The sequence below is a fragment of the Carex rostrata genome, chromosome 1 (genome assembly GCF_964058835.1).
Source record: "Carex rostrata chromosome 1, lpCarRost1.2, whole genome shotgun sequence".
In the NCBI taxonomy this organism is placed as follows: domain Eukaryota; kingdom Viridiplantae; phylum Streptophyta; class Magnoliopsida; order Poales; family Cyperaceae; genus Carex; species Carex rostrata.
In genome coordinates, this window is record NC_135918.1 from 18,619,778 (window position 1) to 18,643,879 (window position 24,102).

At 32.0% G+C, this 24,102-nt stretch overlaps 2 protein-coding genes across 3 annotated transcripts in view; one reads left to right on the top strand and one right to left on the bottom strand.

Annotated features, from left to right (window-relative positions):
- LOC144562463 (protein SPIRAL1-like 1) overlaps nucleotides 1–24,102 on the bottom strand; it is a 47,381-nt gene that overhangs the window by 10,547 nt on the left and 12,732 nt on the right. The window lies entirely within an intron of this gene.
- Nucleotides 23,240–24,102, top strand: part of LOC144562408 (putative disease resistance protein RGA3) — a 71,202-nt gene continuing 70,339 nt past the window's right edge. Inside the window, exon 1 of the mRNA XM_078311629.1 lies at nucleotides 23,240–23,565. The gene's annotated coding sequence lies outside the window, so the exon portion shown is untranslated. The remainder of the gene's footprint in view (nucleotides 23,566–24,102) is intronic.

Genomic DNA, 24,102 nt, shown 5'->3' on the forward strand with positions numbered 1-24,102 from the left:
CCCCAACAAAAATATTTCATCACACTATAAGTTTATTGTTTGTTTTGAGATGGTTTAATTTGTAAGTAATAAATTAAATTTTAAGAACTAAGTCATCAAAACAACAACAAAAAATTTATAAATCTAAAGAATATTTTTTATATTATTTTTACAAAGTTCGTCATTTATGTATTTATAATTGAATAATAACATTCAACATAATTTTTTCACTATTTTGCATATACACCATCGTAAGAACATTTTTTTAAAATAGGCCCCCAACAAAAATATTTCATCAATCTAGAAGTTTATTGATTGTTTTGAGGTGGTTTAATTTGTAAGTAATAAAATTTAAAAACAAGTTGTCAAAACATGAAAAGGAAAATTTTACACATCTAAAATTCTAAATAATATTTATTTAAAATTCTTTTACTAAGTCCATCAATTATGCATTTATAATTGAAATAATAATGTTTTTTTGTTATTATATTATCCACTCAAATTCAACTGCTAACGAAAAAAAATTATACGGCCTGTTTCAAATTTGAACGCACAATTAGTTATATGTACATGCACTAATTAATACGAATTTTTTTAAAAAGAGTTGTACCCAATATAGTACTACCTATTTCAATAATAATAAAAAAAAAAAGAGTTGGATGTGATCTTCATCATTTTATCTATGCACGTGTAAAAATTATGATATTTCAAATTTGTTTTGTTTGTCATCAAGAGCTTATAAAAACGTATTAATGTGGATAATTTATAGACGCTGATTTTTCAAATGATTGATTCACATAAAACCAAAATCAAAATGTAATATTTTTTTTACTAGCACATATAAAAAATAACATAGATCACATCTAACTGTTTTATTTTGACGTTTATGATTTAAATTTTGATTTATTAATATTTTTAAAAATGGAGGCACGGTGGAGGCATTTGAACCCTCATCTATAATCATAATAGTACCAATTTCAAAACAAAACCCTAATGTACTAAAATATTAGTGATTTCTTTAATTCAACCAAATCTAATCGATATTTTAAAATTTATTAACTTCATAAAATTTTATTAATAAAAAAGGCCTTACACATGTAAAATTAATTTGCAGGGTTAGACATGGAATTTTCCAAAAGTTTCATGGGCACCCAAGAATAGAACAAAAATTTAAAATAGACCCAACTAAAATTAAATCTAGTTACTGTGGAATTAAATTCAGGTTTTTAATTGGTCCCACTTTCCACGTTGTGTGTGTCGCTGATTGGTTCATAAATTAGAGAGAGAAATGTGCAAATAATTTGTGTTGTGTTAATAACAAGAAAGCAATAAAGGGGTTACATTGAAAAAGCTATTCTTTGTCTTAATTAGTGTATCTTTTTATGTGATCTTGGTTCATGAATTTGTGATTTATAATGAATGCTTGTGTTTTGTTCATGAGTATAAATAAGTGGAAATTATTTATGGATTGTTAATAGTAATTAGTAGGTAAAAAAGGGAAGGTGTAAATTGTAAAATTATAAAAACAGGGAAACCAAGCTGGGCCTTGTCATGAGTGATTAGACGACAGCATCATCATTTCATCTTTTAATGGTGGTTAAAAAGGTAAAAAAGATAAAACATTGCAGCAATGAAGCTGTAATTGTTTGCTCATACATATATAATCTTAGGTTGCTAATATACAAATCTATATACAAAGAGAGGAGAGTTCAAATGCACCATGATTTTATACTCTAATATGCTCCATATCTTTTATTTATGTTTTCACCGAACAGTCAATCCGAACCGCTTAACATGATATTCATAATAAAATATTCTTGGAGACCAAATTTTATATTTTTTGTTTTTTGTTTTTTACTTTTTTTACATAAGTACAATATCACTTTTTCGGATGGTCCAAAATATCCTTAAAACAGTGATTTTGTACCTATCTAAAAAAATAGTAAAAATATTTTTGGTCTCCAAGCATATCTTATTATGAAGATCATCTTGAGCGGTTCGGATTGACAGTTTGGACTTTAAAAACAGAGATAAAAGATGTGGAACATATTAGAGCACAAAATCATGGTGCATTTGGACCCTCCTTATATAAAGATGAGGTGCAAATTTAAGTTAATTATAAATGTAAAAATGTAAAATAAATAAATTAATATGCAAATTAAAGATAAATCTATGAAAAATTATGTACATATGAAGACATAAACCTGAAATTGTAATGATATAATTATATGAAAAAAAATTAAAGAAGAACACCAAGAAGTGAATTTAGGTTTTATATGGATAATTTAGCAAAAAAATAAATAAAAGACCAATAATTGGTTTGAAGTTTCTGAAATTGTTCTTTTCTAGATAATTTTACCGTAATTTTAATTTTATGAGGAGGCAGCATTTGACTTTTCAAAATTTGACTAAGTTATCATTTTAAATATATAAAGAAATGCTTAATGATGAAGCTTCCTTTTTAAAATATCTTACAATGAACCATTCAGACAATATTAATTAATTATATCCGTTTCAATATTACCTGGAATAAAAAATAAAATAGCATGGGTTTGAACATTTACAATGAAAACATATCATAAAAGAACAAAGAAAATATCATACAAAATAACATACTTTTGTAAAAAAATTAATCAATGAAAAAAATATTGTTCAAAAGGAAAAATAAACGAACATATTCTTATACAAATGTAAACCTCATTCTTTAATAATATATCTATAAAATTTCTTTTTACTGATACATACTAATTTTTTTGTTTGTTATGTTGCTTAATAGGGAAATAAGAAAAAAATTATTAAAATAAGTTGTATTATTTGTTGATGTCATAGTATGGCTATTGTTATTGTTATAAAGATTATCCTCCTCTCCCTATGATTTAGATACATTTGTGTACATTAAATAGATAATAGAATCATATTTACTTAAAATAAAATCATTAAATTACAATAACATTACTTATATGAATTAAAAAATAGAAAGACATAAAAAATGATTAATTAATTATCAATCAATTAAAAAAGAAATGCTTAAATGACATTTAGAAAGTGGAAATAAATCAGGACCAAAAGAACACAAATTAAATAGACTTATTGCGAATACGTGTGGCGAGTACATATATAAATAAATTTAGACTTCTACACGTAAATAAACATTAAAAGTATACATAGAATAAAAAAAAGACATACTATTTGATTGGAGGGTTGATATTCAATCTGAAATATTATCTTTTAGTCACAACTGTTAAAGAATCAGAACATCAACGTACTTAACGTAAGATAAGAATAAGAATATAATAGAGATATACATGCATAAACATAATATCTTGATATATAATATAATGTATATATAAAATATATTATCAGTCATTAGCGTATACCAACAAAACACATATCTAAATCAATACCATCACCATCAACAACTAAAGTATTCAAATCAAACTTTTATAGCCAAATTTTTTATCATAACATTATGTCATCATTCATATATATTTTTTTTAAATGATAACTCAATTTTTGTAAGGTTTTAGAATAAATCATAAGATTATGTGACCTCAATTTTTTTATCATAACATTGTCATTCATTCATGGAGTATTTTGGTTAATTAATTTTTCCTCAAAAAATAATATATTGTTCTTAATAAAAGTCAAGATAAAAAAGACAAGATAATTATTACTTAATTATTAAATAATAAATATTATTCTTAAATAAAGTCTGTATATTTTTTAGATAAAAAATCATGTCAACTTCATCGACAGTTTGGCACCTGCATGGGTTACATCACCTATTTGCTTCCAGCAAAACAAATTGACACTCTCCAATCTCCATCACCTGAAAAGGAAATCTTCTACAATTAATTGATCCGGACCGTTCCTTTTAACTTAGCACGAATCTCTACAGTACATGGGAGGATATGAATCCCAGCAAAACATCATTTGGTGAACTTTCACAAAAACCCCTACTTCTCTTGAAATTTCATGTGTTCCACATCAATCCAACATTAAAAAATTAATGCACTTTTTATAGATTTGAAATTTGCGTCCTCCAACAAGGCAAACAGCACCTAACTTTTCAACATCCCCTTTTTTTATTTATGAACAAGTCATCTGAGACATTCTTTTAAGTAGTACTAAGTTTGGTGCATACATATATATTTTTCTATTGACCTCTAACATGGTTGTCACAAAATTTCATAACCTTTCCAATGCATTTGAATTCATATTCGCTGGTTACCAATATTTTTATCAAGAGTAAGAGTAGATAAAACAATTTACTGGAAGGTAATAGACTGCCGAGAATTAATTAATTCAGACTTTAGATTGTTCAGGGATAGACAAAATTTTGTCTAGAAATAGATAACAATATAATTATACATAAATCTTATATTTAATTTTTAAAATTCAGAGGTAGGTAGTCTACCATTTTGGTTCAATGTAGAAATTTTGGGTAAGTGCAAAAAGGAATTCAGACAGTCTGATTTGCATTGACACAAATATTAAAGGAATTTATTAAATCTTCAACTTGTGATGAATTAGTCTGAATTCTGATTGGACGGTTTGGATTCCAGTTTCGAGGATCAAAGTAAAAAAATTGTAAAAGTTTTGGTTTAAAGAAAAATTTCTCTCTGCTCCAAAATTTGTCCTTCGTTGGATTATATAATTTTGATACTGTTATTGTTATGCATGTCATTTGGAGTGGGTGGATTTTGGTGGCATAAATAAGAGAGAGAGAGAGAGAGAGAGAGAGAGAGAGAGAGGAGAGAGAGAAGCATGGTAGTGCGCGTCCCATGTGGGATGCCAGGGAGGCGGTGGGACCCACACTCAATCATGCTCCGCCGGTGCTAGCCTGGCCATTTTTCTTCTTCTACTTCTCTGCCTTTATTTTTCTCTATCCAAATGTGTAGCGGGTCATCTAATCTTTTCATGCAGTACGTACATACTGCTTTTGTCCCAGGAATAATTTGGTCCAATGGGTTTCATATCCATCTAATCCGCTTTATAATTCATGTATGCGAATATTTAAACAGATTACAGATACACAAAAATATTGAAGTAGTGCGCACGGATCCTAAAGCAGATCGGACGAATGTAGAATCCATTGGAACCAAATTATTCTCTTTGCGCCCCCTTCCCCACACATAAGAAAACATGCATCGCCAATGTTTCTAATAGTGCACCCATTCATCAATTTAATATTTAATTTTTTTCATGCTGAACCTAGAGACAGATCTAAAAGGGATCCATAGATAGCTAAGTCTCACTCAGTATTGTAAATAACGGTATGCGCTCATCGGACGGACAAGGTACCGCCAAGCGATTAATCGGAAATAATCAACTATATATAATCAGGATTAATCAACCGACTAGTCAGAAAAATCTGTGACGGTTTGGTCACCGCCAATAACTAATTAGCCAATTAATCGGTCTAAACATACGTTTTTTACAACACTGGTCCCACTTATGGTTCAAAAAAGTTATAAATTGTATTTGATAAAATTATATAGGTTGTCCTCTGTTAAATTTTCTTAAATAAAACAATAAATATGTTTTGTTCTAAAATATAATATGCTGAATATTAATTTTTATCAAATGCCTTTCTCTGTTCCACACTAAATTTATGAAATGCATCTCATTTAAAGATTGAATTTGTAAATGGTATAATTCGCTACATAATAAGGCACATAATAATTAATGCAGAGGAACTAGAACAGTGAATCCTGTAATATGACAGTACATTTGCTTCTATGACAATGTCTTGATGCACTGTGGTCTGTCTTTGATAATTTTCTTCACATAGCATAATGCCGTAATGTATAATCAAATTACCAGTATTATATACATGGTTATAAATTTCAAAGTGTATAATTTATTACAATGAAAAAAAATATATATACATCACATAAAGAGTTACACGGATTTCGTCACAAAAAATATGATGACTATAGTATGTAACATTCTCTTCTCAAAAAAACATGTGATGTCTTCCAAGTGCAAGGGCTTGGGAGTGGGTATGGATCCTACCATGCATGGACCCACCTGACAGGAAATCATTTCCATTACAACCCTGACACGTGGAACATTGTGGGGCCCTTGAGGCTGTCCTTTGCTGTGTGCTTTCCCTCTAGTATTGAATAGTGAGAGGAAGCCTGGTCATGTTTAGATTGATTAGACAATAGACCTAGGTGGAAGGAGTTTAAGGTTCAAATTATTTTGGTACACCCGGTTTATATTTTAACTAAATGTTCCCAAGATATTTTTTTTTAATATATATTTTGCATTTCTAGGTGAAAACGGATCAAATACGTGGTAAAATCGTATCCATATATGTTTTTTTTTTTTTTTTTCTATACAGATATAAATCAGATATTAAATAAATGTATACAGATACGGATTGTATATCGTACATATGTACATAAATATTTTCATAATATATATTAACTATGTCTACTATTCAGATATAAATAATTAAAATTCAAAAAATCATATCTTTACCACTATCTGCACGGATATTCAGATATAAAATATCCGCATCTAATTTTCGAATACAGATCCGGATTCGGTCGGAATATAATATCCGATCCGTTTTCACCCTTACTTCTACTTCTACTTAAATTTAAAAGCAAATTGTTAATTCCCTAACTCAAAAAATAATAACTTTAGTTCCAACGAATTAATATTGACACATAATATACATTGAAAAGGTGCAAACCACCCAACTAGTATTTTTTTACAATTGTGTAACATATTATGTATTAAGATATAAATATTTATAAAATTAAGTAATCTAGAAGATTGTAGATACATTAAAAATTTACATGTCTTTTACAATTGAACAATTGAACATGCATCATATATAGGAAATAAATGAAATGCTGGCATATATTGAAATCAAGAGATATCTTTATTATTTCTAAGAATCTTTGGAGTTGGTCAACTAACTTGTACAATTATTATTTTGAACAATGTAAACATCAAAAGATACAACTAATAGGCTTTTTATTTATTATTGTGAACACACATGTTATCTTCTTGCAATCATGCTGTTAATAGAGGGGAAAACGGAGCGGATAATATCTAATTCATATTTAAAAATTAAATATAGATGAATATTTGATATTTAAATATCTGTATGGATACAGATATGATTTTAAATTTTAATTGTCCGTATTAATAGTAAATATATATCATATAGTTTAATTAATTTTATGAAAAAAATTATTTTATTTATTATTATAATTAGATAAATAATATTAATTTTAGTATTTTTTTAATAATATTTTTAATAAATATCAAATCCGATCCGTATTGTAAAAATAAAAATAGATACAAATATAATTTTACCACAATCTGATTCGACCCGTATATCTGGTTCGTTTTCACCCCTAGTTATTTATTTTTATATCAGCGTATATAATATACTTTGCTAACCTAGCGAGCAATGAAAATCATGGTGGGGTTAGTTCCCAATATTACAAAAAGTTGTAACCTATGGAGTATTTGTCTAATTAAAGCAATAAAAAGCAAAGTTAGGATGTGATGTGTTCATCAAAATTATTTGGTGAGCACAACTCCAACAGTATATTGGATCGATTTTAAGTGTTAAATCCAAACCGTTGAAATCTATGTACTTTATGAGTGATGCATGTACATATAAAATTTTGAAAGTTTTGAGTTTATTTACTATAAGGTCACACAGTCAAAGAAATGATAAAAATTGAATATACAAAACAATTTGTAAATTAATTTATAAAATATTCATTTCTTTGACCGCTTGATCTTGTACACATATTTCAGCAGTTTAGATTCGACGTTTGAAGTCGATCTGATATACATATCACACCCCGCTTGATTTTGTAATTGTATTCATTAAATTCACTTGATAAACACATCACACCCTAGCGCTGCTCAGCAATAAATATGCCTCAGTTTATAATATATCTTGCTGGAATTGGATTGTGTCTAATGGACCAAGTTCAAGCATAAGAAATTATCGTTAAGCCAAGTGATATGTAGTCATGTCATTCATTCTTTTGCTTTTAATTCGTGGGTTTCTTTCTTTTAACTTTCTCTCTCTTCTCCTCTGCATTTATTATCCTGTTTACTATTTACATCTTTCAATTGAGTGAGTCTATGGTACTATGCATATCACGGGTTGTTACTGTGCTACAGCTTTGTATTCGAGTTTTTAAATCCTAACGGTCGATCCAAACCGTTCATCTTGTTTTCCATATTAATATGTATTTGGAGACCAAATTTTACATTTTTTGAAAATTTTTTACTATTTTTTTAGATATTTAGAAAATCACTTGATCTGAAAATTCTGGACCATCCAAAAACAGTGATTTTCAATAAATCTAAAAAAAATAGTAAAAAAATTTCAAAAAATGTAAAATTTTGGTTTCCAAACACATATTAATATGGAGAACAAGATGAACGGTTCGGATCGACCGTTAGAATTTGAAAACTCGAATATAGAACCGTAGTACGGTAACAAATCGTAATATGCATAGTACCATAGACTCACTCCTTTCAATTTTACAACCCCTTAAGCTGACACATGGACACTACTGTATTGGCGTATTGTGAAGGTTCATCAAATAAAAAAAAAAATAGGAAAAACATTAAAAGGTTAATTGTAACAAGAAAGAGAGAGAGGAGAGATGGTGATTGTTATTTGCATGAATAAAGACAAGAGCTTTGACCGGCATGGTCACATGGATGACTTGTATTGTTTGCTTATTTTCACAACAACACTAGTTGCTACATTGTATAATTGGTTTATATATGTCATACCAAAGTATAATTGCATAAATGGTCCTATCTAACCATTTTTCTATTTTCTTCCCCATAGAATTACTTCTTTCAATTATGGCCCTCAAAGATTGGGATTTGTATAATGATGCAATCCAAATAAAATTGGATTTGTTATTGAAATAGTTAAAAAAACTAATTAATCAATTGAGTTTAGCAACTTATTTACAAAAAAATCATGCCAATTTAATCATAAATGACATGTGACATATATGTAAATGTTGTTCTAATTTATTTTTAATTTGTCGATTCCCACCATTTTATTTCATTATCAACCGTTTTATATCATTATCTACTGTTATAATTAATATACAAATCAACCATTATATCTATATTGGAATTTAGAAGATGTGCCTTTGGAGCTCCTTAAATCCTATCTTCTTCCATAATTAGATCACCACTACAGAAATCAGATTTATCAGCTATTAAAATTGACATTTATCACCTATTGTTGTACTGCGGCTAACAGAAGAGTTGCTGAAAATATAATTTTTTTTACAACCGGTGTTAAAACTATTTTTATTAAATAATTGGTGTTAAATGATTTTTCACACTGGTTATATTAAAATTATCGGTATTAAAGATAGGTTTTTGTTAAATGGTCTATAGTGGTAGGTCATCGTTTTTGATTAAAAACACCAATAGTAATTATCATTTTTAATTTATTAAAATTCTTTTTATATTGGCCTATAGCTAGGCTACAAATTTGCTAGCCAAAAAATCATTCACGTGCCTCCAATTTATTAACACCGGTACTACGTACTGTTCAACAATTTGAAAACCTACTCTTGCCTAAAAAGATATTACAATTCCATAATTTTGAGCTTGATCATATCTTGCTAAATCATTTTAGTCTAGCCTGGAACTCATTATTCTGACAACACTACTAGATTTTCAACTTTTTCCAAGAGTCCGAAAAGCCATTTCCAAGAGCATGAAGGGCCCTTGGAATTAAAATGGGCTTTTCTGACACAGTTCTGACACTGTAAACCATTTCCAATGGCAAGCCCTTGGAAAAAGTATTGCATGGAAATCCTTGATGTGTGCCCATGGAAATGTATCATTTACACCCTTGGAAAAAGTTTGGCATGACCCGCGATCCACCAAAACAGACCAAATATTATATTATATTGAAGGCTCATGGAAATACTAGGGCAAATGCTCATGGAAATGTTTTTTTGATAAAATTTATATTATTTTATGGCTGGACATATTATTTCCAACGGCTGAGCCCTTGGAAATGTTTTGCTTAGTCTGTTTATATTATTTTATTATGAATGTTCATGGAAATACTTCAGAAAATACAATTGAAAATATTTTATTGATTCAGTTTATATTTTTTTATAGTTGGTCATACTATTTCCAAGCGTTAGCCCATGAAAATGTTTTGGTTAGTCTGTTTATATTATTTTATCGTGAATGTTAATGGAAATACTTCAGAAAATGACCTTGAAAATGTTTTATTGATTCAGTTTATATTATTTTACAGTTGGTCATACTATTTCCAAGAGTTAGCCCTTGAAAATGTTTACTTAGTCTGTTTATATTATTTTATAGCGAATGTTCATGGAAATACTTGAGAAAATGCTCATGAAAATATTTTATTGATTCAGTTTATATTATTTTATAGTTGGTCATACTATTTCCAAGAGTTAGCCCTTGGAAATGTTTAATTCCTGGAACTAGAAACATATCTATATATTTTATATCTCCCTTTGAATTGTTTAAATAAACAATTCACAACAGCAAGCAAGTTATAATTGTGATAACTAAAACATATGATTGAAAAGGCACAAATAAATGGAGGTATTATAAAGCAACAATAATTCACATGCTGCTCCTATGCATACAAAATTTGCCAAATTATAAAAGAGTTGAGCACTTGCTGGTTTTTTTTAGCATTTGATCATAAGAGAAATTGTAAACAATTAAAGAGATGATATATTTGCTAAACATGCTTTTGTTCTAAACCAAATAAAACACATGACACTATAGGTACTACCATTTATAATGAATTCTCAAAAGTTTTTTTCTCATGAAATGCAAAAAATGGTACAATAGTGCTGCTGGTGCAGTACTTCCGTGTACAAAACCCCAAATTCAACTCATTTAGAAAAACCATAAAAATGTGAAATAAATCATGGTAAAAGATCTTAATATCCTGAGAATTTTGGCACCAAGAACACTCAATTTGGAGTTGTAGTTTGTCCTGTGAAAATTATACAAAACTGGTTGTCAGGAAATAAAAAAAACTGGTACAAAACAAAAACTGATATTGAGAAAAACTTAAGTTTGGCATAGCTCTAGGCAATACATGAGTTGAAATTAATTGTGGGTGCAGATCATGACTTCCTGAAATTTTAGACACAAAAAACATCCAATTTGGATCTATGGTTTGTTCTACACAAAAAATACAAAACAACATGTCAGAATGATACAAACTGCACCTCACAAACTGAAAAGTGATGAAATAAAATAAATTGTTAAAAATATTGAAAAAATAAAGGAAAACATGCACACAGGCTGTATGAAGGTCTTTGGATAAGTTGTGCATACATTTTTGTGATAAAATTATCAAATTGAGCATCAAGGACACTACAAACTGACCCATAGTACATGTTGCTTTTGTAGTGTGTATTGACATGAACTTAGTATGATCAGTTTCATACTCAATCCGGTAGCATAGATGCAAATGTATTAGTTATTACTTCTTGATGACTTTTTGAAATTAGACAATTTTTCATTTTTATCCACAAATATTTTCTTTTTTCTTTTTAAAGAAATAAAAAAATCACAACTTACCTTAGCCTCATATTGCAATCCGCAATGGCCAGATTTAGGTTGAGCATGTACAATTGCATCCAATTACTTACTTTTCCCCTTCAAGTCCACCAGCATCAAGACCAGTTCCTCAAGTCCACCAGCTTAATAACTATGTTTCAGAGGGTACATGAGATTATATTAACATTTTATGACAATTTAAGAGGATACAATAACCTAATTATAATAGTAACTAATTAACACCAATGACAATCAATTTAGTAGACTAAGCAAAAAAAAAAACCAAAAAAAAAAAGAGAAGAACTTTTCTTAATATAACCTATTGGAGAAGGATACATGTAAAGCTATGCAAACCGCAATGGTCAGATCTTATTTTTATTAATTTAACTTTTATTTATTAAAACAAGTAAACCTATGAAGTGCCAAAATATGATTGTATAATAACTATGACCTTTAAGACAAAATATTAGGTGTATAATAACTATACAAGAAAAGCTATGAAGTGCCAAAATATGCAAAGGGTTTATGTTTTTTTTTTTTGTAATGAACTATACAATCATGAAAAAATTAATTTTCACTTGATTACTATTGGCCTTGTATGTATGCACTAGAGTTAGTTTAATGAAAACATGACATAGAACAAGATTTAACCAAACAACTTCAAAACTGAAATTTAACAGAACTGAAGTCTGAACACGTACCAAAGAAAGAAGAAGATTTATTGAGATCAAAGAAGCATGAACAAATAAATATGCAAGTGAGACCCCAACAAACATTTATTTTACTATCAACCCAATAATCACCTCATAACAAAACATCTCGTTGAAATTTAAAGAAATTTACCATAAATTCAGCAAGTTCAAATGGATAAGCACAAACACCCGTAAGTGTGCAGCTAGTTTCACCTGTACCAGTACCGGTATAAAAAATTCAGCAAGTTCTACCTGTACCAGTACTGATACGGGTCTGGTGTGTTGCTGCACATTAACTGTTCGGTAAATTGCCTAAGAGAAGTAATTTGCTGGTAATTGAAAAATTGTTGGTAGAACTTGAAGGAATCATACCGGAATGAAATACCGTTGTTGGAAGAAGCGGGGAGGATCGATGACAGTGAAAAGCATGCCCTCCTTTAACAAAAAACAGCTGCATAACTAAGAACAAAGACTAACCTTTAGAGGTCATCCATTTTGGTGGGGGCGGTAGCACCGGCTGATTCAAATTTGGGCACAGAAGGATTGCCCATTTGCGGGCGCAATGGTGACGTGGTGGGGGCTACTACATGGATTGCAGCTTTCAATTGCGAAACGGCGGAGGGGGAACGGGGACGAGAAGGGGAAGAGGGTTTAGGTGTTTGGTTTTCATTAAAAAGAAATTGAAGCGGATAAGAGGGAGATTAGTTTGGTACTTTAACATGAGAGGGGATTTTGGCAGTTTGGCATAAATTAGCGAGAAGACTCCCGCTAGAATTTGGGCGAGCACACGCTGCTAAAGGCAGAAAAAGAACCATCAAAACTTATGCCAACGCTTAGGTAGAGAAAAGGAGAACGGAGCTTTTGTGTCCAATAAGCTCTAGCATTGTCCGATCTGTATAAAGATATGGGCGCACGAAAATTAAAGCATTAACGAACGGATATTTAAGGAGAACGCACATATCTTAATTCAGATTGAACGTTCATTGAGTAAATCGAAGCAAAGGACCATCTATACCTCTCTGAATTCAGAGAAAAAAAAACGGAAAACTTAAGAGATGAGACAATTTTTAGTTTTTACAGAGAGGGCTGAGACAAAATTTGGTACACACAAGTAGGTCCCTCTAGTCTGTGACAACGAAATTGATTAATTGGAGGTATCCATTAGTTATTAGAAAATCACATCTTCTATCAAACGGTTCAGATTTGAAGTGTGTATAGCCCTTCGATGATACGATATTCTGTCAGCTTGATGGATAGGTAAATAAAAATAAAATTTCATCAAACTTTGCTGCAGGGAAATAAATGCAGTGCTCTTTGATTTCAACGGTTCCGATTGACCAACAGACGACGTGTTTACGTGCTCTTTCATTAACTCACAAAGCAAGAGTTTATGAAACATAGAACATAAACTCTTGCATTGTGAGTTAATGAAGGAGCAGATAAATACATCATCTGTTGGTCGATCGGAACCGTTAAAATCTAAGAGCACTAAATTTATTTCCCTCCAGCAAAGTTTGATGAAATTTTATTTTTATTTACCTATCCATCAAGCCGACAGAATATCAAAAGATCGAAGGGACATACACACTTCACATTGGATCGAAGTTCAGGCACAATCAAACTTCAGAATTTTTATGTTGGTTATGTTTAATGTTTTACCTTGATCATTTTGAAACAAATTTGAAATTATTTCACTGCATATCGACCGTCGATTGATCACATGAAAATGGATGGTCCGCAAATATTTATTAAATCCGAAGAGGCAAATAACAATGAAAGTTTATAAAATTGAAAATTATATGTATGATTTGGCCATAGAAGATGTAAAAAAATTAAAAATATTTTTTTGAATTTTTTTTCCTATTATTTGTTGTACATTTATCACCTAATCAGTAAATATAAAGCTCAGAGCCGTTCGATAGATAATCAATGGTCCCGATATCTTCATTTCAGAAGTTGTGGGTAGAGAATTTATTTATGTGAGGTAACATAATATTTCTGTTTAGATCCAGCCACAAAAGATGCACATCCTCCTTTAATATTCGTACATAATGATGATCAGACGGCTCCAATTTAAACACAAATATTATGCTACCTTAGAGTATATGAATTCTCCAATTAAATGCAATACGCTTCCTTTCTATTTCTCCTCCCTGACTTAGCAAAATCTTTCCTCCTCTCCTCTCTGTACTCTCTAAGCAAAGAGCACGATCGCCAAAACCCTAAAATTTTCAACTTTCCCTCCTCCCTCAATTCCCTCCCGAAATTTCACATATTCTTCTCCCGCTCTTCCTGTTGAGTTATTTCTCACACTTAGAAATTTTTCGTTCCCTTTCCAGCAAATAACCCCAAACCCTCACTCCCCAAATCGGATCTACACAATCCTATCCAAGCCCTTCTCCTGCAATCAAATCAGCGCCTCTCCGCTAACCACATGGCGGTCCGCCAGGATCTCCTCCAATCCTTCAGCCACAGTGTTTGCCTCTATCAGCGTGGGGTCCGCTGAACCGCTTGTTGATCTGTCAAGGTACTAATCTCTCGACAAATTGCTTAGCTTCAGTATCGCTTCTCCTTTTGCATCCCAGTCTCTGTTTAATTTAAGAGATGAAGCTAGTCGATGCTAGTAAATTGCATCTGATAAGTTAGTATTTGACTTCTATTTATTTGATAGTTGGTTGCTCATAAGGTGTTTGATAAATTGCCCAAGCCAAAAAAAAATAGTTTTGCTTGATAGCTCAATGAATGTTTAAAATCAAATTATAATTTCTGTTGTAGGATGATAGATTTACTGAATAAAAAACTGCAAGGTTATGCATGCTCTGTTGAGGTTGAGGCATGATTAGGTAAAGAATAATTATGTGCATTCATAATTATTTGCGAGAAAGCATGACAATTTTGGTTTGCTGGTACACATTTTGTTTCAACTTTTCCAATTATTGTGGTATTGTGCCGCTATTGGTGGGTGCTTTCTTGGTATTAGGATTTGGTTAGTGAAATCTACATAAAGATAAACATTGGAAGTCACAGATTTGGATCGCACCTCTAATGTACATATATGTGCTCCTACATTAACAATACCAGCACTATCAAGCTGATATCGACACACAACAGCTTCAGATTTTAATTTGAAGTCAAAATGTTTTCTTGATCATTGCATAAGCCAAATCTCATAATTTCCTGGCAAATGTATCAGACATGGCACACCAATACTGACTTTGTAATTATAAATGTATGAAAAATTTATCTAGTGCATCTCATTGATCCAAAAATCAGGTACCGGTAAACTAGAGGTGATCTCAATCAGTTCAGACTCAAGTGATAATGATGCTGGAAAGGGGCAAGCATCAGGAGCTAAGAAACATTGTGTTAAAAGAGGTAAATATCTATTCATATATCCTTTGAGGCACTTGGGAAGGCTAAATTATAATTACTTTCCAACAAATCACAAATAGTAAAATATTTTAGAGCAAGACTCCAGTACTTTTAAAAAGTTTGAACGGGGAGAAAAAAATATGATCAAACAACTGACATTCGATCAAAATTGTTACCATTAAATATAACATGGTTTATGAGAGTAATTTTATTATCCAAATAAATCACAGAAAATTTTAAGAATGTAAAATTCACGGTGTGGTAAAACAGACATAGGACCTTACCGGTGTGGTACATACTTTTATTCTATCAAGTGACTAGTGTGATACTGGAAGTGAGTATGAACACAGTATAGTAGAATTCACTTATGTGTATTATTTATGAAATAAGCAGGTGGGATCCAAAGCAAAAAAGAGAAGGCAGTAAGAAACAATATTAACAAATCAGCTTGTGGTCTACTTATTGTAACAAATGCAGAGCATAAAAGCAGTCATAGTCATTTCCCTTGTGGTTCTACTTATTGTAACAACATTAACAAATTAGCTTTGCACCTATATTCTTGTAACTAGTTTATTTTTAAAAATAAGTCTTTTTAATTGAATGATGTCCATATCCAGTGACTATAAGAAACAACTATGAACTTAGAATGAATTTATACGCCTCTCGAGTCAACAGTGATGTGTTTTCTTTCACACAGGTCCTTAAATTTATTATTTTTTTATTTTGAATTTTAAAACAACAATTATGTACATTAAATGATATTTCTGTAGGAAGAATCATAGGACATCAGTGACCTCCATGACTCAACTGAGATCAGCATTATGCCTTAATGTCCTCTCCTCTCAATTTTACAGTAAGGTCCTTGTTATTATTTTTTTATTTTTAAACAGTGAAAATTTTGGTGCTATTTTGTTCTATGAGTTGCTTGTTGTAAAGAGGCTTGACCTTCATTTTTAAAGTGGGGGTGGAGGACAGTTAAAGGTTAAAACTGTACTATGGTGCTCTTGATGAAGTTGAAATTCATGCTGAAATGTGATGATACTAATGGTCATTTTAAATGCACATATTAGGTATTGGGATGTGGATTGGAACTATCCTGGATCCAACAATGCTATTGTCATGGACATGTAAGTAATTTTGTCAAAAATATTTGCTATATCTTAACATGTGTACTGCCAGCACAATGTGAAAATTAATTGATATTATTCGAAATATATATATATGTGCTTGGTGGGTATATGCAAATAATAACAAGTAGTTGCAATAATACTCTCAAGATTAACTTGTAAATATTGGTTGTACTAGATTTCACTACATGGCAGTATCTTATAATAGCATAAGGAAATGTCAACTGAAAGAGACGAGACCATCTTAAAAGGATTACTTGTCGGAGGTAATGATCTCATTTCTTGCTATCATTTTACCAAGTTGAATGTAGATGTAAGTTATGGCTTGTTCCAATCAGATATAGAACATACATGAGACCAAAGAAGATTTATAGCTTTTACCATCTCTTGGAGGTAAATCTTCTTTAACCATTTGAATTTGGATTTTTCAAGGATATACATGAAATTGTGCATTGCCCTTATACTTTCAGGTTATATCCTTCAACTAAGTATTCTATGCATCTCTCAATGGTTACTAGACAATTTTATAAAATTAAGTATACTATTCATCTCTCAATGGCTAGTAGACAATTTTGTAAAATATTATGATAAGTGCTTGTTTTGATGGAGCAGGTGAAGAGGTCAGGCATGAATTTGATGCGGTTACAAAAAACTTCAATATAGTTGGTTTAATTTTCCATCACAATATAAAGCAACATTTGCTCATGTGTTGGTTTAATTTTCAATTTCAATATAGTTATGTTTTTGTAATGTATTTTGTACATATTTTGGTACAATGTATGATGACTATATTATGTTAATGTGAATTAATTGCTTTTGATTGATATATATATATATATACAAATGTGTTGGTTTTTATCTGGTTTATTGGAAAGTGGGGAATATGTAACAGTACCGGGTTGGTACAGGGAGGATTGTAGAATGAGGGTGTACTGATATAATGATATTTAGGCTTGCATTTCCATGGTATATCCATAGAATAATGAAAATAATCTTCCTATGGAAATATTAATGTATAGAAGAAATCAAGTGGGTCTCACATTTAGTACCCTTGGAAATACTCTGGTAGGACCCACCTACACACCCTTGTGGGTCCTAGGTTCGACACCCTTGGAAATACTCAGTGGGTCCCACCTTAACCATTCTTGGAAATACTCAGTGGGTCCCAAGTTCAACGCCGTTGGAAATAATCAAGTGGGCCCCACCCTAACTATCATTGGAAATACTCAGTGGGTCCCAGGTTCGATGTCCTTGGAAATAATCATGTGGGCCCCACACGATGCTCTTGGAAATAATACTGACGTGGGTCAGGTGTCAAACTATTTCCAAGCGTCCTTTTTCCAAGGACCTTTCATTGGAAAAAGCCTATTAAAACTATTTCCAAGAGTAGCCCTTGGAAATGAACATTTTTTTGGCTATTTCCAAGAAGACTTGTTGCGACGGTAGTATTTCCAACGGTAACCATTGGAAATGACCTTTTTTGGGCTTTTTCCAACTGAATCCCGTTGGTACAAGCCCTTTTCGGACCCTTGGAAAAAGTCAGAAATCTAGTAGTGCAAGAAAGTTTGTTCCTGCATGTATTGTTATGATCTTGTTGTTAATTACACATTTTATTAAGTTATTATTACATTGAATAGATTGACTGTAGCCCATTGAACATAGTGAAATAATGGACACTTATATTGGAACTTTTAACAGTTGGTATAAAGGCGTGGCTAATTTTGAAGACGTAGGTGCTTAGTCATAGTTAAAATGCTTTTATTTTTTTGTCTTCATTAGGTCTCTGATTTTAAATATTTTTAATAACAATTTTTAAAATTAATTTATATGTCAAAATAAAACTGTTTAATATGATATATATATATATAGAGAGAGAGAGAATGGCTAATATCAAAACGTTTGCACCACGCTTCTCATGCAACCGATTCATTTTTAGATTTTTAAAGTCCAAATGATAAATCTAAACCGTTAGATGTGTTCTCCATATTAAAATGTGCTTGGAGACCAAATTTTATATTTTTTTAGAATTTTTTTACTATTTATTAAGCCACTTTGAAAATCGCTGATCCAACGGTGGCTGTTTGGAACAGTAAAATCAGAAGCCACCGTTGGATCAACGATTTTCAAAGTGGCTTAATAAATAGTAAAAAAATTCTAAAAAATTTAAAATTTGGTCTCCAAGCACATTTTAATATGGAGAACACATCTAACGGTTTAAATTTATCATTTGGACTTTAAAAATCGGAAAATGACTTGGTTGCACGGGAAGCGTGGTGCAAACGTTTTGATATTAGCCTATCTCTCTATATATGAGTAAGGCTTGCGTGCTATGGATAGCATAGAGGGCTACGGTGCTACGACTCAATATTTGAGTTTTTAAAATCCTAACGGTCGATCCGAACCGTTCATCTTGTTCTCCATATTAATATGTGTTTGGAGACCAAATTTTATATTTTTTGGAAATTGTTTACTATTTTTTTAGATAGGTAGAAAATCAAATATTTGAATGGTGCAGAATTTTTTAGATCAAGTGATTTTCTACCTAGCTAAAAAAATAGTAAACAATTTCCAAAAAATGTAAAATTTGGTCTCCAAATACATATTAATATGGAGAACAAGATGAACGGTTCGGATCGACCGTTAGAATTTTAAAAACTCGAATATTGAGCCGTAGCATCGTAGCTCTCTATGTTATCCATAGCACCCAAGCCTTACTCTATATATATATATATATATATATATATATATATAATTTTCTCTATATGCACATAAATAATTATCACTTTTCGAAAAACCAACGCTCAAAATTTATTCACAGTAGTGTATTTTTGAAAGCTCTTAACACTAATAAAAAACAAAGTCGAAATATCGTGATCTTTTACGTGTGTATATGTCACACCCCGCGGCCACGGGTCATAATAGTCCCCTACCGTAAGCATACAACGCCGTGTATGCTTACAAGGTAATTAACAATTTAATCCAAACAGCAAGCAATATAAAACAAGTTTCTAAATAAAATCAGAGTACACAGTCTGGTCAGAATATAATACAACAAAAGTATCTCATCCGGATACCAACCATGAGGCCTACCCTAAAACTACACAACAAAACATATCTAGGGTCATGTGATGGTCAACTACTAAGGCCTACTACTCGCGTGCCTCTCCGAAATCAGTCGCACCCGTACCTGTAAAATAACCCGAAGGGTGGGGGTGAGAATAAAATTCTCAGTGCGAATTTGCCACAGTTTAGACTATTGGACTTGCAATCAGACTCCATATTCAGAAATGCCAAACCAAAACAATTCAAATAGATATATATTCATAAATAACAGAATGCCAATGCTCGACAACAATTAATCAAACTGAATCACAGTTTACGAAATTTCCAAGATGAATTTCAAACACAACACATATTTGGCTTAACTCGACTCATTAGGGCTTGTAGCAACTACAAATGTTCTTTCGAGCTGGACCCTTTATCAAACCCTCGTCTGTAGGGTTACTGACACCTACAGACGCTCCACCGAGATGGACCCTTTATCTGACACCCATCTGCAATTGCTTGGCTTAACAGTTATTAAGGTCTGGTTCAAGTCACATAAAGAAAATTCTCTTTAGAATCATTTTCAATATTCGTAATATTCAATTGACCGTCCAAATGCATTAACATGTAGGAGAATGCCACCGAGCCACAGATGTTACACACTAGTCACCCACGATTCCAATACACACATTATAACATAATCACCCTCCCTCGTCCCAACCGGTACTGGGAAACATTGAGGGCCGTTCACCTAATGCCATTAGGATCCTGGGAATCAAAGCCAGCATACAGCCCGACTTTGCAAATTCATTGGATCCAAGTACTTAACTTCGTAAATCCATTCACATACATATCAAATAGTGGTGACTTTCAATCAAATCAGATCATAATAGATCGACACAACCTACAACCATACCAGCATGCAAATCACTCAAGTCACATCAATTCGAGTTTAATTTGATTGGGCTATGCAAATGCTTTACACAATTCAATGATGCAATCAATCAGATATTCAACATGACAAACGAATACATAGTTTAATTCCTGAAAATAAAGTATCAAACAAGTCCAAGAACCCCCCACCTGATTACGACTAGCGTACCGCTTAATTAAGGATTGGACGCCTCGAATTGCCCCGCGAAGTCTTGCTCGATCGAGCCTACACCTATATTACACGTATACTAGGTTTAACCTTGGTTCATGATCGAGGAGTTTACTCGAGTTGTATTAGGGCTTATATATTTCTTAACCAATTCCTATGCTTTGGTACCGATTCTTTTGATTCCTCTTTTCTTACTAAAAATCTCACACATTTACATCTAGGTCCTCTGCCATATCTAATTTCACTTTGGTAATACTTCATTTACCGGTTCACTACTTTGGTTCCCGTAACAATTCGATTTACCGAGTGGTTAACCCTAATTTGGTCAAAACCTCAAATTAGCCGTTAAACGTTCTAGCAATTCAAGATCAAGAGGCAACCCTACCGATTACAAGTCTAATCGGTTGGATTAAACGAATCAATTCACAATTATGCCCAATTTCAATTTTGGCACGAAAACCCTAAAAATCGAAATCCGAAATCGAGCTGAAATCGGGAAGGAATCGGCAAATAAATGGTCAAAGAAGCTCAAGGAGCTAGTCTACAAGCAATTCGAATACAAATCTCGGGTTTAAAACGAAAACCCGAGAAATCAAGAAAATTCGAGATTTAGAGAGAAACGGGAAGAGAAAAGAATACCGAATAGGAGAGCTAGGAGAGATCCACGGGCGCTTACTCGGTTCCAGCTTCGATTTCTCGCAACAATTGGGGGTTAGAGAGGGAAGGGAAGCTCTCTCACTCTTTTTCTTCTCTCTTGGCGAAAATCACAAAATAATGGGGAAAGGGGCGCAGGGGAAGAGAGAGAAAGAAAGAAATTTTGGGCCTTTATGAAAAGATACTCTGAGTGCGGACGCACTCAATTCAGTGCGGGTCGGCCACCCGCACTCAGCACTTAGAACAGATTTTCAACAGTTGAAAATACACAGAAATATACACGAGTGCGGACGCACTCATTTTCAGTGCGGGTCAATCACCCGCACTCAACACTTGGCAGAATTTCGGCAGCTTGGAAAACACATAAAAGAATACCCCAGTGCGGACGCACTCAGTACTTGGTCAAATTTTCATGAAAACGGCACTGAACAAGGAAAATGTCTGAGCGTAATGCGGACGCACTCAATTTCAGTGCGGGTCGGTCACCCGCACTCAGGACTTGGTCAGAATTGGAGGAAAAAAGAAATTGGAATCAGTGCGGGTCACCCATCCGCACTCACACCAGTGCGGACGCACTGAGGAGAAATTCAGACAACAATCCAAGGCAAACAGAGGTCAGTGCGGGTCAGGCATCCGCACTCACCACCAGTGCGGACGCACTGAGCCTATAAAGTCTCAAATTCTCGAAATTTCAACGTGGTTTCGATTCACACTTGACTTACTTATTTAAAGGAACCTTAATTAAGGTTTAAACTTTCATTTTGTTAGCACGATTTTCGATTCTTGCTTTTAAGATATTCAGAAATAAATTGTTATAATTTCATAACGTAACAGTATAGAAAAAATAATATAGAATATGTCTAATGGTTTTATTTTGAAATTTAAGTTTTAAATTTTAAATTATGGTAGATCTAAAAAAAAAACAAAATAGTGGCACAAAAAATGAAAATATTTGTACCCTCCTTATCTTTATTTACTTTACATTTACATTAAATACACTGCTACTTGCATTAGAATCTGGTTGATATATAAGGTTCAACCAAAAAGTAATTCAAAATAAATTATAAAATTATATAAACTCCAATCAACCCCGCTTTGATGGCTGCACGAATTAATTATCACTAATAACATGCAAAATGTTATAGCCTCGGCCTACAAGAAAATATATTAAAAAAAAGGGAAAAAGAAATGCTCAGGCCTTTTTTGCGCGCGTGTACTGTTCGTGTGGGAAGAAAAAAATTCAATTCAATTGATTTTTTTTTTCTCCCACCGAAACAATAACAAATAGTTCATTTTGATCCATATCCAAAATCCGTTCCCAATCCCATGTGTCCGCCAAACAGGACCTCAATAGCATTTTTCTGATATGAATCTGATTATTCAAAGTAAGAATAATTCAGTGTTTAATCTACAAAGAACAGGCCCAACTCAAATAAGAGCCCAATTAATCAGCAAAGGAACTCAAAAGACAACTTACTGCAGCCCAATGGGTTACAAGTGCACATAGGCCCGATCCGGGAACAAAGTGAAACGAACAAAGAACATATACATAGTTTTCTTTTTGGGTTACAGATGCATGCTAATCAAAAGTTTATAAAACATTCAAACGATATTCGAATTAAAAATAATTAGATGAATAAATGTTTAAAAAGAAGATATTTCACCCTTAATGACCATCTAATCCCCAAGTGTGTCTGTATGGGCTCCAAAGTAGGTGGTTAGTTATATTCCCTCCTACACGCTACAGTCTTACTTGGACAGCTCACATTATCTAGAGCAGCATGCATCTGTTGAATCTTCAACAGTTGATCAATTTCTAGTGACGGGTGTGGCTTGACCTCTACCCACCACCCACAATTTTTCCCACCTTGTCTTCTCATCTCCAACCATTTCTTTCCGAATTTTCTCAACTTCAATTTCTTCAACTCTTTCCAAAACTTGTGTCAAAATTAAGTACTGATCGAACTTTACTTGAATCCTGTACGAAGAGAAGACAAGGCAAACCATGGCTGGGACCAGGGTTCAAAAAATCGGAATCGGAATCGGATTTTTGACCGCCGAGTCAGAATCGGATCGGTAACTCGGGTATTTTTGGCAGAAGTCTTGTTTTGTAGCCAAACAATAGAAAAAAATTGATAAAAATAATTTGTAAAAAAACTATGTTAATTAAGACAATATTACACTCACATTGTTTTATTCCGAAATTTTAAAGCAAGATTAAGTAGCTAAATTAAAATCACGCTCAAATTTAAAATTTCTGATTAATTAAACGAAACTAAATTTCGGAATAAAATCATACTATAAAATTTACATGTTAAATTACGATTTAAAAATTTAAAACTTATAAAAAAAATTAATTAATCCTAATCATTAACCTAATTCGTAAATTAAATTTTTTTGAATACATTAATAACGAGAATTTTATTTAGAAGTTAGGAAGTGTATTAATATTAACCAATCAAATACCAGTAGCACGAATCTCAAAGCATTGTTTAAATTGGAAAGGAAATGGAATTAACCAAATTGAAAGAAGAGTTCGGGT